Source organism: Urocitellus parryii, chromosome 3 (genome assembly GCF_045843805.1).
Source record: "Urocitellus parryii isolate mUroPar1 chromosome 3, mUroPar1.hap1, whole genome shotgun sequence".
In the NCBI taxonomy this organism is placed as follows: domain Eukaryota; kingdom Metazoa; phylum Chordata; class Mammalia; order Rodentia; family Sciuridae; genus Urocitellus; species Urocitellus parryii.
The window spans coordinates 129,344,122-129,357,045 of record NC_135533.1 but is presented as its reverse complement, the minus strand read 5'-3'; positions in this window follow the sequence as shown (position 1 = coordinate 129,357,045).

The following is a 12,924-nucleotide window of genomic DNA, read 5'->3' as shown; positions in this document are numbered from 1 at the left end:
ACCCTGCCATGGGGATGGTACCCCAGGATGGACATCAGCCAGGGTGGAGGCTTCTGCACCACAGCCTGCCCACAGACGGCCTGCATTCACAGCCCAGCAGTCAAAGACAATATGAAGAAGCCCCTGAGGAGGGATTTTAAAAGCCACAAGAGAAAAATTGCAAGTCACATTTAGAGGTAAGCTAATGAGGCTTTCTTCAGATCTCTGAGCCTGACATTAAAACCAGGAGGACTTGGAATAATACATACCAACCCCTAAAGATAACGAGTGACAATCAAGATTACTATATCCTGCAAAAAAAAAAAAAAGTAGACTTCATAATTGAAGGTGAAATACATCCTTCCATGATAAGCAGAAATAAAAAGAATTCATAACCATTAGAAGCATGAAGGCTATTGTGACAAATCCAAGATCAACATCATACAAAAATGAAGAAAAACTGAAACATTTTCTCTAAAATCACAAATAAGACAAGGATGTCCACTTTTCACCACTCCTATTCCATATAATTCTTGAAGTTCTATGCAGAGAAAATATCAAGAGAAGGAAATTAAAAAGAGACAAACAGGAAAAGAAGAAGTCAAATGATCTGTCGACTGATGACATGATCCTATATGCAGAGGACCCCAAAATTTCACAAGATTTCTAAGGCTGATAAACAATTGCAGCAAAGTAGCAGGATTCAAGACTAATGTAAAACGACCTTAAGAAATCAATACCTTTCTTATACTCTAATAATGATTGTGCCAATAAAGAAAATCATTTTGCTCACAATAACCTCAAAAAAATTTAAAAAAATACTTGGAAGTAAATCTAAGGAGGTAAGCAATCTCTACAATGAAAACTACTGAACACTGAATTGAAGACATTAAAAGGTGAAAAACCTCACCTGTTCATGGTCAGGCAGACTTAACACTGTTAAAATGGCCATATCATCAAAAGTGATACACAGGTTCAATACCATCCCACTAAAATACCAACGACATTCTTCACAGAACGAGAAAAGTCCTAAAATTCATATGAAAGAGTAAGAGACCTGGAATAGCCAACACAATCCTGACCTAGAAGAGTGACACTGGCAGCATCACAATCCCTGACTTCACGTTGTACTACAGACCTACAGTAACCAAAACTGCACAGTATTGGCATCAAAACATACTTGAAGACCAATGGAATAGAGGCACAGAGACAAACCCACATAGTTCCTGACATCTGATACTTGACAAAGGTGCCAAGTACATATGCCAGAGAAAATATTTTTTTTAAGCAATAGGGCTGGAAAAACTAGAATCCACATGTAGAAGAATAAAACTCCGTCCCTGTCACTCACCCTGCACAAAAGTCAAATCTAAATGGATCAAAGACTTAGGAATTAGAAACCTGTAAGTGCCAGGAGGAAACGGGGTCAATGCAATACTCCAACATATTGGCGCAGACTTCATCTTCCTCAGCAAGACCCTCAGACTCCAGAAAGAAACCAAGAATCAGTCAATGGGATGACATTCATTAAAAAGTGTCTGCAAAGTAAAGTAAATGAGAGTGTGAAGAGAGAACCCACAGAATGTGCTGAGGGCCATTGCCAAGTAGGACATTGCATGAGAGGTGACCTTGCTCAAGGACCAGGGTGGATCTGGGTTTAGGCGGATCAGGGTTTAGGGAGTGTGTTTAGGGCGGTTCCAGGTTTAAGTTGTACCCTGCTGGGAATAGGGCCTATCCTGCTGCCTCAGGCACGCCCTATCCTTGAGTTCCCATTGAATCAAAACGTATTTGGGATTCAAAGCCTGGTGGAGTACGTGAATTTTGTGGCAGAACGTGGATTTCCCCAGAACGTATTTGTAGAGGGCCTGTGTGAGTTCGGGAATAAAGAGTTGCTGTTTGAATCTACAAGGTGTGAGTGGCTCGTGATTTTGTGCCCAGCCAGACTGTGGCATTCCTCAGATAAGGAACTAACATCCAGAATATATGAAGAACTCAAGAGCTTAATACCAGAAAAAACAAATAACAAATCTTTCAACGGGCAAAAGAACTGAACATGTTTATCAAAAGAAGAACAACAAATGGCCAAGAAATATATAAAGACATGTTTAAATATGTAAAAAGAAAATGTTTACCATCCCTAACAATGAGGGAAATGCAGACCATAGCTATATGGAGATTTCATCTCACTCCAGTTAGAATGGCAATCATGAAGAACACAAAAACAAGAAAATGCTCATCAGCATGGGGTGGGGAAAGGTGCACTCATGTTGTTGGTAGGACTTCAAATTAGTTCAGCCACTGTGGAAAGCAGTACAGAGAATCCTCAAAAAACTAGGAATGAAACCACCATAGGACCCAGCTATCCCACTCTTTGGTATTTATCCAAAAGAACTAAAGTCAGATACGATTGGGAAACAAGCATGTCAAGTTTTACAGCAGCACAAGTCACAATAGCCAACTTGTGGACCAAACCAGGTCCCATCAACAGATGAGTGGGTAAGAAATGGGTGGATGTGCACAATGGAGTTCAACTCGGCCACAAAGAGGGGTGACACCATGTCATTCCCTAGTAAAAGGCGAGAACTGGAGAAGATCCTGCTACGTGAAATCTGCCAGACTCGGAAAGTCAAATGTTTTCTCTCCTGAATTAGAGTGAAATTTTTAAAAAGGGAGGGGGGAAGGATTCCATGAAAATAGAAGAGAGATTTGTGGAGCAGAGGGAGGAGAGGGAGGAGGGAGAGCAACAGAGACAAACAGTGCAGAGAAATTGACCAAATTACACTGTGAACCTATATGAATACACCACAGAGAGTTTCAATTTTACATATATCTAAAATGCACCAGTTGGAAAACCAAGAAATAAACAGAAGAAAGACCAATAGAGGAAAAGGAACAGGAGAGGGAGGAAGGGAGGGACAGGGGAAGGTATTTGAAATGAAGCAAATGATACCCCATGCTTGTATAATGATGTCAAAATGAACCCACCGCTGTGCCCGGCTCTACTGCACAACAACATTTTTTGAAAAAGGAGACCAATGGCCTCCAATTTACAGAGATGGTGTCCGGTGGGTTCCTTTTAAGCTCACCTATTTTGTCATTTCTGTTTCTGGATGGACTGTGAACAGCTTAGTCTCACCTCTCCTTTTCTTAGACCTTCCTTCTTACCTGACCCTGGATCCTTCCTGACATAAGGGAAAATTTCAGGGAAGACCACTCTGCGATCTAAGTGCGTTGCGACCTTGGGCAAGTTACTTAACTTCTCTGGGCTTTAGATTCCTCATCTATAAAATGGCAACAATCAGCTCTGTAACACCAGAGTTGTTCTGCGGATCAGAGCAGCACACTGATGTTCAAGAGCTGCGCATGTCACCTGACACCCCAGCCATGCCCAGCAGAACCATTGCTTCCTCTCTTAATTAGGGACTGAATTTTTCTGAACTTTCCCTGTGTGCGGGTCTGAATTCGAATGGCTTCTGCAGGAATCTGTGTTCCTTCAGGGGACTCTCTGCCCAGGACAAGCAGATTCCCAGTGCAAACAGTTCCTAAAGTTGATCATTGCAGTTAACAGCAAAGACCCTGGGGCCACTCTAGGGTGATTCTGGCTCCACCCCTAGTAGTTGTTTGAGGCTGGGCAAGTTAAACTCACTTCTTTGCTCCTCATTTTCCTAACTTGTGAAATGGGAGTGACTCTCTAAAAGGATACATTGAAATAAGTCAATGTAACTCAGCAATTTAAAGCACTTTGGGTGCTCTGCGGGGGTCAGCTGGAGTCACACTAATATCCAATTTCCAGCCAGCAGCCAGAGTGGCAGCCCTAGAGCACAGATCTGCCCTTGTGATACTTCTGCTCAATATCCCTCTGTAGCTCCCATCTCCCTTGAAGTTTTTGCTTCTTGGTGCAGACCATGCACTTGTTACCTTGCGCCCGACATCTCTAGGCTTGTCACCAAGTCACAACACGGATGAACCTAGAGCTAAGCCAAATGACCAGACATGGAAGGACTTCTGCACAGTGTCACTTACTGGCTGCATATAAAATAAACCCACGGAAGCAGAGAGTAAATGTTGTTTTTTAGGGGCTGGGTTAGGAACTTGAGGAACTGCCATTAGTAGGTATATGTTGTCAGTCATGCAAAACAAGTAGCTCCTGAGGTCCACTTTGCAATGGAGCGCTTTATTGTGGCGCACTTGGAAACCTATTGAGGCAAGGGAAAGAAGCCCTCACTAGGTGGCCCTGGCTGAAGGAAGGTCTTTGTGGGGCCAAGCAGGGGGCCAGGGCCTCAAGCTCTGCCTTGATGCCAGAGAGGCCCCTTCAGAGTCAGCCAGAGGGGCAGCAGCCCCCCTGGGCCATGACACCAGCCCCTACATTCAAGTTCTTCAGGTAAAGAGCCTTTTCAGATCCAATTTAGAGATATTTGTATCAGGGAAGAAGGCAGTTGTAATTACCAAAAGCCTGCAGGCTAAGGGAATGAATGATGTCAAAAATCATGGCTTCATCAGGTGAAATTAGCCAAAAGTGGAGAAATAAATAAAAATGAAGTGTGCATTTGGTTACTGCTAGACGGAGACTGGCGGTTGAAGAACTCGTTTGCCATTCTTCCACTGGTTTATTATTAATCACAGACGCCCTTGTTTGTGCAATGTTTTGTCATTCATGAAGAGCTTTCTCACAAATCATGAAATTGTCACTCAGCCACCTGAGCAGGTGAGTTGTCCCCATGTTGTTCTGGATCTGGTGGCGGGACTCAGTGAGGCTGGTGCAGACAGACCTGTGTGGGGATCTTGGGCCAGACACATTATTTGGAGCATAACCTTAGGTCTGTAAACCCAGGAGTCCTCTGTCTCCTCTGCTGTGATATGGTGGAAGGCACCAGCAACGGTTTCCATCCTGGGTCTGTCACAGGACGTGATGCTGCAGGTAGATCTTTCTGCATGGAGCTGGGCACAGGGTCCCTGCACTGTGCAGAACAGCAAGGGGCAGTGGCTTTGGACAACACCAAGGCACCACCTCATGGTTCGTAGGTCAGAAGTCTGAGCTGCGTCTCGCCAAGCTACTAGCAAGGCACTGCAGGACCGTGTCCTGGCTGGAGGCTCCAGAGGCTGCTTCCTTGATATCTGGGTGGTTAGTTTCCGTTCCTTCCATGGTAGAACCAGGGTTCTGCTTCCTCACGTCAGCTGAGGGTTGTGGTCAGTTGCTGGAGGCGGCAGCAATCCTGGGCCCCTAATTCCCTTTCTCCATCTTCAAATTCAGCCACAACAATTCCAGTCTTCCTGCTTCAAATCGCTCCTGCCCTCTTGAGGGACCTCTGACTCCTCTGCATCCCTCTCCATTGGTAGAGCCCTCCTGGATGATCCGGGATAATGCCCATACTTTCAGGTCCATTGATCAAGGACTTTAACTCCTTTTACCATGTAATGTCACCTATTCCCAGGGATAATGCCAGGAAGGAAAACCGTGATTCCAAACTCCCACCTGCCACAGATGGCGTTTCCCATCTGCAAATCTGAGCCTCTGGAGACTGCTTCCTAGAGACATGATTTGTCAGGGTCTGAGTGGCTTAAGGGCTACAAGAGCAGACCTGAAGCCAGGCTTGTCCATCGTGAGTCCTTTCCCAGGGCTTCCAGCTGTGATCTGGTGGAGTGGCTTGCTCTGCATGCCTCTCTCTCCAACCGAAAAAAGGACATAATTGTCTCCCCCATAAGCCTCTTGTGAGAATGTGCAATAAATGTCACCTGAAATTATCATTACATCTATTTGCACTGCCTTCTCTACCTGTTATGGAGAACCTATCTCTGGAACAGTTTGCGATCACCCCACGTACAAGCAAGGGATAATGAAGTCCTCTTATTGTGGACAGACAGCATTTTATCTACATCACCAGGAAGCATTACCACATTGGACATTTCTGTGGAGTTGGTATTCCTGCTGTACAGATGAGGAAATCAAGTGAGGAGGGGAGAGAGGCTTGCTGCACCTTCCCAGAGGTCCTAACCAGGGGAGGAGGGGAAGCCTCATCAGGATGGGGGACAGTGGAAACCCAGGGCTCACACAGCCGCCAGGGCTGCAGCTGCAAGTGGAGATGGGCTTGACAGCTCGAGTGTCGGTGGTGGGGTGGGAGGACTAAGAAACGTTGGAGTGGACCACTGAGAACCACCTCTGAGCCCTGGAATTGGGCAGGTTAATAACAGACAAAGGACTGGCCCCTAATCCAGCCTAACAATCTGTTGTGGAATTGCTGAAAATGTTTTTGTAAAGTTCTCCAGTGAGATTCTAAAGCACTATAAGCATTGAGGACCACTGGATTAAACTAGGAATTCCATGAAGACTCAAAGAGTGTCCTCTGTCACGGTACCCCATACAGTATCCCAATTACGTAGCATGAAGTAGGTATTTGATCTAATAGAGCTGTGACTATTCCTGCTCCAGGCACCTGAATTCTGCTCTAAACCCCACGTGGGGTCTGCCGTCTCCATGCCCAGTGTCTGGTCCCACCGTGTTCCCTGTGCTTTATGCTATTATGAAGTTCCACTATCACAAAGGACTAAATCAGACACCTGTGCGTCCATGAGGGCAGCCCTGAGCTCCTCAGGAGGAAGGTGCTTCTTTCTCCGGCATGTTTCCCAAAACCCACCCACACTCCATTTGCAACCGAGCTCATGGGAGAGCATGACCTCACCCACCTGCCTGGATCTCCCTGAAGGCAAGTCCCAGCCAAGGTGACCTCAGCACCCTAGAACCTAGAGGGCACCCAAGAGTACCACAGGTGCTCAATAAATGTACTAAGTACCATGAGAAAAGACTGGATGCAGGTAGAAACTGGTGTCATGATGCTGTCACCTCAGGAAACCAGTCCTGCTGACCTCCACTAACTGCAAGGACGTGAGGAAGGACTGGGGGAAGTCTGAAGAAACGGATTTCAGAGAGATCAGGACCTGGGATCGGGGAGCTTCAGACACCTCCAGGGGAGGCCCCCCATGGACAGACCACTCAGGGAGCCCCCGTTGGAGAGATTCAGCCCCAGGCCTCCTCCCCTGGCATCTCTTGGCTCTGTGTCCCCAGAAGAGCATCTGATTGACCAGGCTGGGGTCCCAGGACTATGGCCAGGGTAGGGCAGGGCCCTTTGGTACCTGTTCCTAAAGGGCTTTCCTGAGGCTCCCTGAGGAATAAGTGAGGTGCTGATGGGAAGGAGGGCAGAGCAGAAACTGGCCAGGCAAGACCAGAACCTCCACATGACCCCCTGCTCCATGGCTTCAGTTCTTTTCCATGGAGCAGAAGAAAGGACATGGGCCTGGAGAGGAGTGGGTCTGGCTGAGGGGTTCTATGATCATTCTTTTCTACAGATTCATGACGTGCCGTGCCCTGGGGATTATCTGAAATGACCGTCCACCTTTCCCACTCTGTATGAGTCACACCCAGAAGTGCAGTGTGAAGCCTGTTTTTCCTCCCCACCACGCACTGGGCTGTGATTGGGCTGCTGTGGCCTCCATCCCTTTATAACATTGCCATATTTTAATGGTACTTCTGAAGAAAGTGCAGCCAGTTAATAAGCAATATTTGTTTACCTAGAATGTATGCATATGTTTTATTTGGATATATGGGTAACAGAGCTGGAGGGGGCCATTACACTGATAAATTTAGTGCTATCCTAAAGACAGTGGACTTTCTGCTACTGAGTAGGGGAATTGCCCCAGCTGGAGGTTCTAAACACCCACCGGCTGGGTGATGTTGGGCAAGTTATGCAGTTTACCTGGCTCTCCATTTCCCCATCTGTAATGTGAGAATGGAGTGTCTTCTAACCTAGAGGGTGATGGTGAAGATTAGCTGGGTTAGTGAGTGGACACACCGTACAGTATCAGGCTTGTAGTAAATGCTGGGTTTGCTCTTACGATGGATTTTTGCTATGATTTGGCTTCCATCAGAAGAGTTCTAAATCCTCTAGATGAAAGGGCCCGTGCTCAGTGTGTTATGGCTGCAGACCTGTTCCATCCAGACGAGGAGGACACGGTGGGACCTGATCCTGACTCTATCTGCTTTCTTCTTCCTTCCTGATGCTTTTATTCCCTATGTGGGGAGAAGCAGCATCTCTTTTTATTTTATGGCCTTGTTTTCCTTGGTTGGTGTCACACCATTAAACCAAATGCACATCCTGGCCTTTAGAAATTCAGTGCAGCCGGAACGTTAATATCTCTGCAGATGGATGAGGGCACGGGAAGTCACCAAGATGGCTTAAAATGAGATCCCCTTGCCACTCACTCAGGAAGACAAATGGCAGGAGTCAATTGTCACCAGTCAACAGGACCATTAGCATTTCCTTTATTTAAGAAATATGTCAGGCTCTTCCAGAGCTGCATTCCCAATGGCTGGCTGGGGACTTCCTATGTGACATCCTTGCAAGTCTTGCTCAGTTGTCTGGAACCAGATCAGGGAGTGACCACTGAAAAAGTGCCATTGGACTGCAAAACGCACAGCGGCTGGATTGGCTGGCATGGTTCACTGGACGGTCGACAGCCCCTCAGCTGCTGCTCCCCAGTGTGTCCTCCTGAAATGACATCAGCACTTAAGTTCTTAGGTCCCCTGCCTTTTGCTGAAAGTCAACGTACTTAGGCTCAAATCTAAATGCAAACTACCTTAGCACCCGCCACTGCCACGAGGTATTGCTATTAATAAATAGGAATAGCTTCACTCTTCCACATGTCCATCATGTACCCGTAGGACCATCGTCCCAGCAGGGCTCACCCATGTCTTAGCTTGTCACGTCCCTTCTGTGGGGGATACTGAGATCCCAGCCTCAAGGAGCACCTGGGTTGAGTGGCCAGCCATGCCCTTAGCAATCACGCTCACACAGGTGAACAGGGAATGGTCCTGGCAGGTTCCTGGAGGGGAGGCAGGTATCATGGATATATAAGGCAGCCAGGAGCAGGGCACAGAGGACTGTGTTGCTCCCACATGAAAGTCAACATCGTGTGACAAGCAAAGGACACTTGACTGTGCATTTGGTGACTTTATGGCTCAAAAGCTACTAGAAGCCACCAAAGGCAATGAACAGCAAGGTGACATGGTCGTGCTTTCTGTATTCTCTGAATGGACCTCTGTATTGGCCCCATGCTGCAGTCCCCAGATGCAGAGATGGTGCTGATGTGGGGCCACACAGAGTCTCTCCTCCCCACGCACCTGCAAGGCAGGGACCGCACAAGGACTGTTGGGACTCGACCTTCCTGACCCCATCCTCTATATTATCATCAGCTCCAGGACAGGCGAGCTCTCCAGGCATTCTGACCCACAGAAGCTCTTCACTAAGTGACCACACAAGATGACAAGCTGTCTTCCAGCGGATTTCAGAGATGAAGCACTTCAGAAATGACAGGTTTGTCTGAGCACAACAGGATGATAAATGGATTTGTTTGCTTTCGAAACTGAAAAACACATTAGTGTTTCTTGTTGGTTTGTTTAAGAAAAGCCTGGGATTGACAGAGACCCAGGAGAGATATTAGAGCTCAGATTTCAAAGAAATAGGGGAACACTAATGGATCAGCAAGGGATGCATTTGGCTACAAAACTCACATGATCTTGGCGTAACCAACAGTTTTTCTCATGTAATAAGTAGTCCACAGCCAGGCAGTCCATCAGGGAGCCAGCAGGGACTCAGGCTTTATCCTCATGGACCAAGGACATTTAAAAATGATCATGTCCCAAGAGAGAAGGTGCAGCAAACTAAAAGAAGTACGGTCCACACCAGAAAACCGCAACAGTCCCTGAGAAGTAGCCCACTCTGTTGTCCACCTCAGCACCAGAAGAACCTCATAGGATCGCTCCGGGCTGCAGAGAAGAATAGAAAACCAAGCTACTGTCATTCCAAACTTCTTCAGTAAAATCAACCAAGAGACAAGGTAACTGCAACAGAATGTGGAGAGAGCCAGCTTTTGATACATCATCCATATTAGGAAGGATGTTGGAGGACCCAAGAGTTAGCTGAGACCTTCAGCATGCCACCGAGAGCCCCCGCAGGCCCCTGCAGCCTGATCGCCTTTTAAAGCAGAGATTGCTCCTTGACCAGGTGCCCCTCATAGAAGTGCTCATGTGACTGGTGGCCTGCCGTGTTCTTAAAAAAACAAAATAATTGTCAATATAAATTAAAACAACAATATATGAAGAAAAATTTCTGCTCCTCTTGTAAGATTAGAACATCTGGCCCCAGCTGTGCCCAGTGCCATCTTCCCAGTGGGGAGCAGAAGAGTTGACTCCCCTTTACATGGGAATGCCCGCTCAAGTCCCCCTGGTCCAGATGCTAAATAGGCCACAGTCCCTACCCCTCGACAGCTCTTCCCTCGTTCATTCCGCAGCACTTACAACCTGTTCAGCTGCAGACGCTGGGCTACGTGCTGGAGATGCAGAGATGGACGACTGTCCTCCCCTCTCTCGGAGAACAGAGTCAGTCACAGGGAAAGGGCAGCAGAGAGCCACTTCTGATCAGGTGTACTTGTGTCCTGGAAAATGTCTACAGTGTTATAAGGGCCTAAGGGAGGGACGGTTGCAGACTGGGTTGGTCGGCAGAAAACTCTCTCGCGTCAATGAGAATAAAATGGCCCAAGCCAAGAAGGCAGGAGGGCCTGGCCCCTGTGCCCAGGGAGCAGAGTGAAGTGAAAGTTCATCACACCCTCAGGAAGCCCCAAGCACTTCCTGTCCTGTAGGGCTGTAGCTCCGTGGCCTATCATGGCTCAGGAGTCCCTGCCTCTGTCAGCGGCTGGCTATTTAATGCTCTCTGATCCCCTTAGCTCCATTTCGTTCAGCTGAGGGCCCATTCCTCAGGGGCAGGAACTCTCTTGTTCACGTTCCACCTTCTCGAAGTGGCAGGAAGGTGCTGGCCTTGTGAGAAGGACCTGGTGACGGGCCAAAGCAGGTGGTGTGGCTGTGTGGATGTACATGTGCCCAGGGGAGGATTTCAGCAAAGCCCGTGCCCTTGGTGACCCACTATGTGCTTGCAGATGGTCACCCTCTCAGGGCCAGAGTCACGCACTCAGGGGCTGAAAGCAGCATCAGGGATAAAGGAGGGCCCTTCATCTATCTATTGATTCAATCGATGCATCAATGAAAGAGGGAGAAATCCTCAAAATGAAAGAAAATGATATTTCAGAAGCTGCTTCCTTACTTCTGAAGTTGGCAAACATAAAAGTCACGTAGTCATCATTTTATGTCCCCTTTCGCACTTGCCCAGTGCTGCTACTGGAACACGAAACAGCCACAGAACCCATGTAAAGGAATGGGCATCCCCTAATTCAATAAAATTTTGTGGTCAACTTAAATTTCAATATCATATTATTTTCAAATGTTGTCAAAATAAAATTTTCTTTCAGTTTCAACTATTAGAATGCAAAAGTCCTTAATCTCCGGGTTATACCAAACTAGGTGCTGGTCCTTCAAACCACAGATAACTGAGCCCCACGTGTTTGATGTGAGCAGGTCCTGGGTCCCTGGAAATCAGCTGTGCACTGTAGACCTCCGACCTTCATCACAGAGGCCGATATTTATGGAGGAGCCTGTTCCAGCTCCATCTGCTGTGGTCACCAACGGCTCCTCTCTCTTGATTCCTTGTACTGAAGCGCAGGCAGTGAAATTCCCTCGGGCTCTGCTGAGATGCAGATCAAACAGTGGACACTCCACAGAATCATTAGGTGCTTTTCTGTGATGCTATGTGGTGCCATCAGGAGTGGCCGGACTCCATATTCAATCATCCCCCCCAGAGGTCATGGTGGGGAGACCAAGCTTCTGCTCACAGGTCACACTGGCAAACTGAGGGAAGGTTTGTGGGGTCAAAGCACCTGCTTTCCCTCACTGGTGATCCCATGGCAGTCCCAGGAAGCCAGTGAGACCCTCAAATTTTAAACTTCCTCCCAAAAAGTCCCCGGAGAGGCGCTCATGGACCTAGAGCTGCTGTGACCCCCGAATCTGGTCACCTCTGAAAATTACTCTCTCTCCTTGTCACATCTTAACCATAGCATAGGGAGAGGCCTGTTGCCACCGGCTGTGGGTGGTAAGGCAGCCACCTCCCCTGCCTACAGGCCCCACTGCCCTCTTTGGATCTCGCAGAACACAGGTGACCAAGCCCTGAGATTCCTCTCCACCCTGGTCTCCAAGCTTTTGAGTTTGAAAACTCACGAGAGTCTGCTTTTCCTCTGCTCCTTTGAGAGGCGGATCATTGTAGAAGACACTTTCAGCTTTATAGCCTAGGAGTATCTTGCTGGGGACCTGAGAGTTGTCCCCCCTGAGAGGGGACCCTCAAGGAAAACTGGCCTCTACAGAAGGGAAAGAGCCTCAGGCTATAAAACTGCCCCTCCCATGAGGACCAGAGAAAATTCACCATCGGAAGAAGCCATGGTGTAGGACTCGGTCCCATGCTACTCTTTCTTCCAGTGAAATTGAGCTCAGGCTGAGTTCTGGTCTCTCTCCCCATCATAATAGTCTGGAATGGTTTGATTCTCTTTGGTGCAAATTTTGCTTCAATCTGGCCATGTTTCCACACCTTCGAAGTGTGGGATTGAGTCCACGCCCCACCCTGATATTCTGCTTTAGGTCAGAGGAGTCCAAATGTGGGAGACTCCATAAACCTCACAGGGCACTTGTTAAAGTCCTGACCCTCCAGAGCCCACCTCCAGCCTTAGGGACCAATCTTCCCCATTGGATCCTGTCATCTGCATTCTCACTCAACATCCTCAGACCATTTTGTGTGTCTATTTGCGTGGTCAGGAAAGCCTGCGAAGTTTAACTCCTCAAACCCCAAAGAGTCCAGAGGCAGGGTACCTACTTAGCAATTTCTCCCAGGCTCTGCTCAAGGCAAAACTCACCAGCCACAGCCTCAGGAAATTCTTCCAAAGAACAAAAGATAATCCTGCTGTCCTCACCCGTTCTGCACACTTTGACCCCTTCAAAATGGGAAAAAAAGAAAAAAA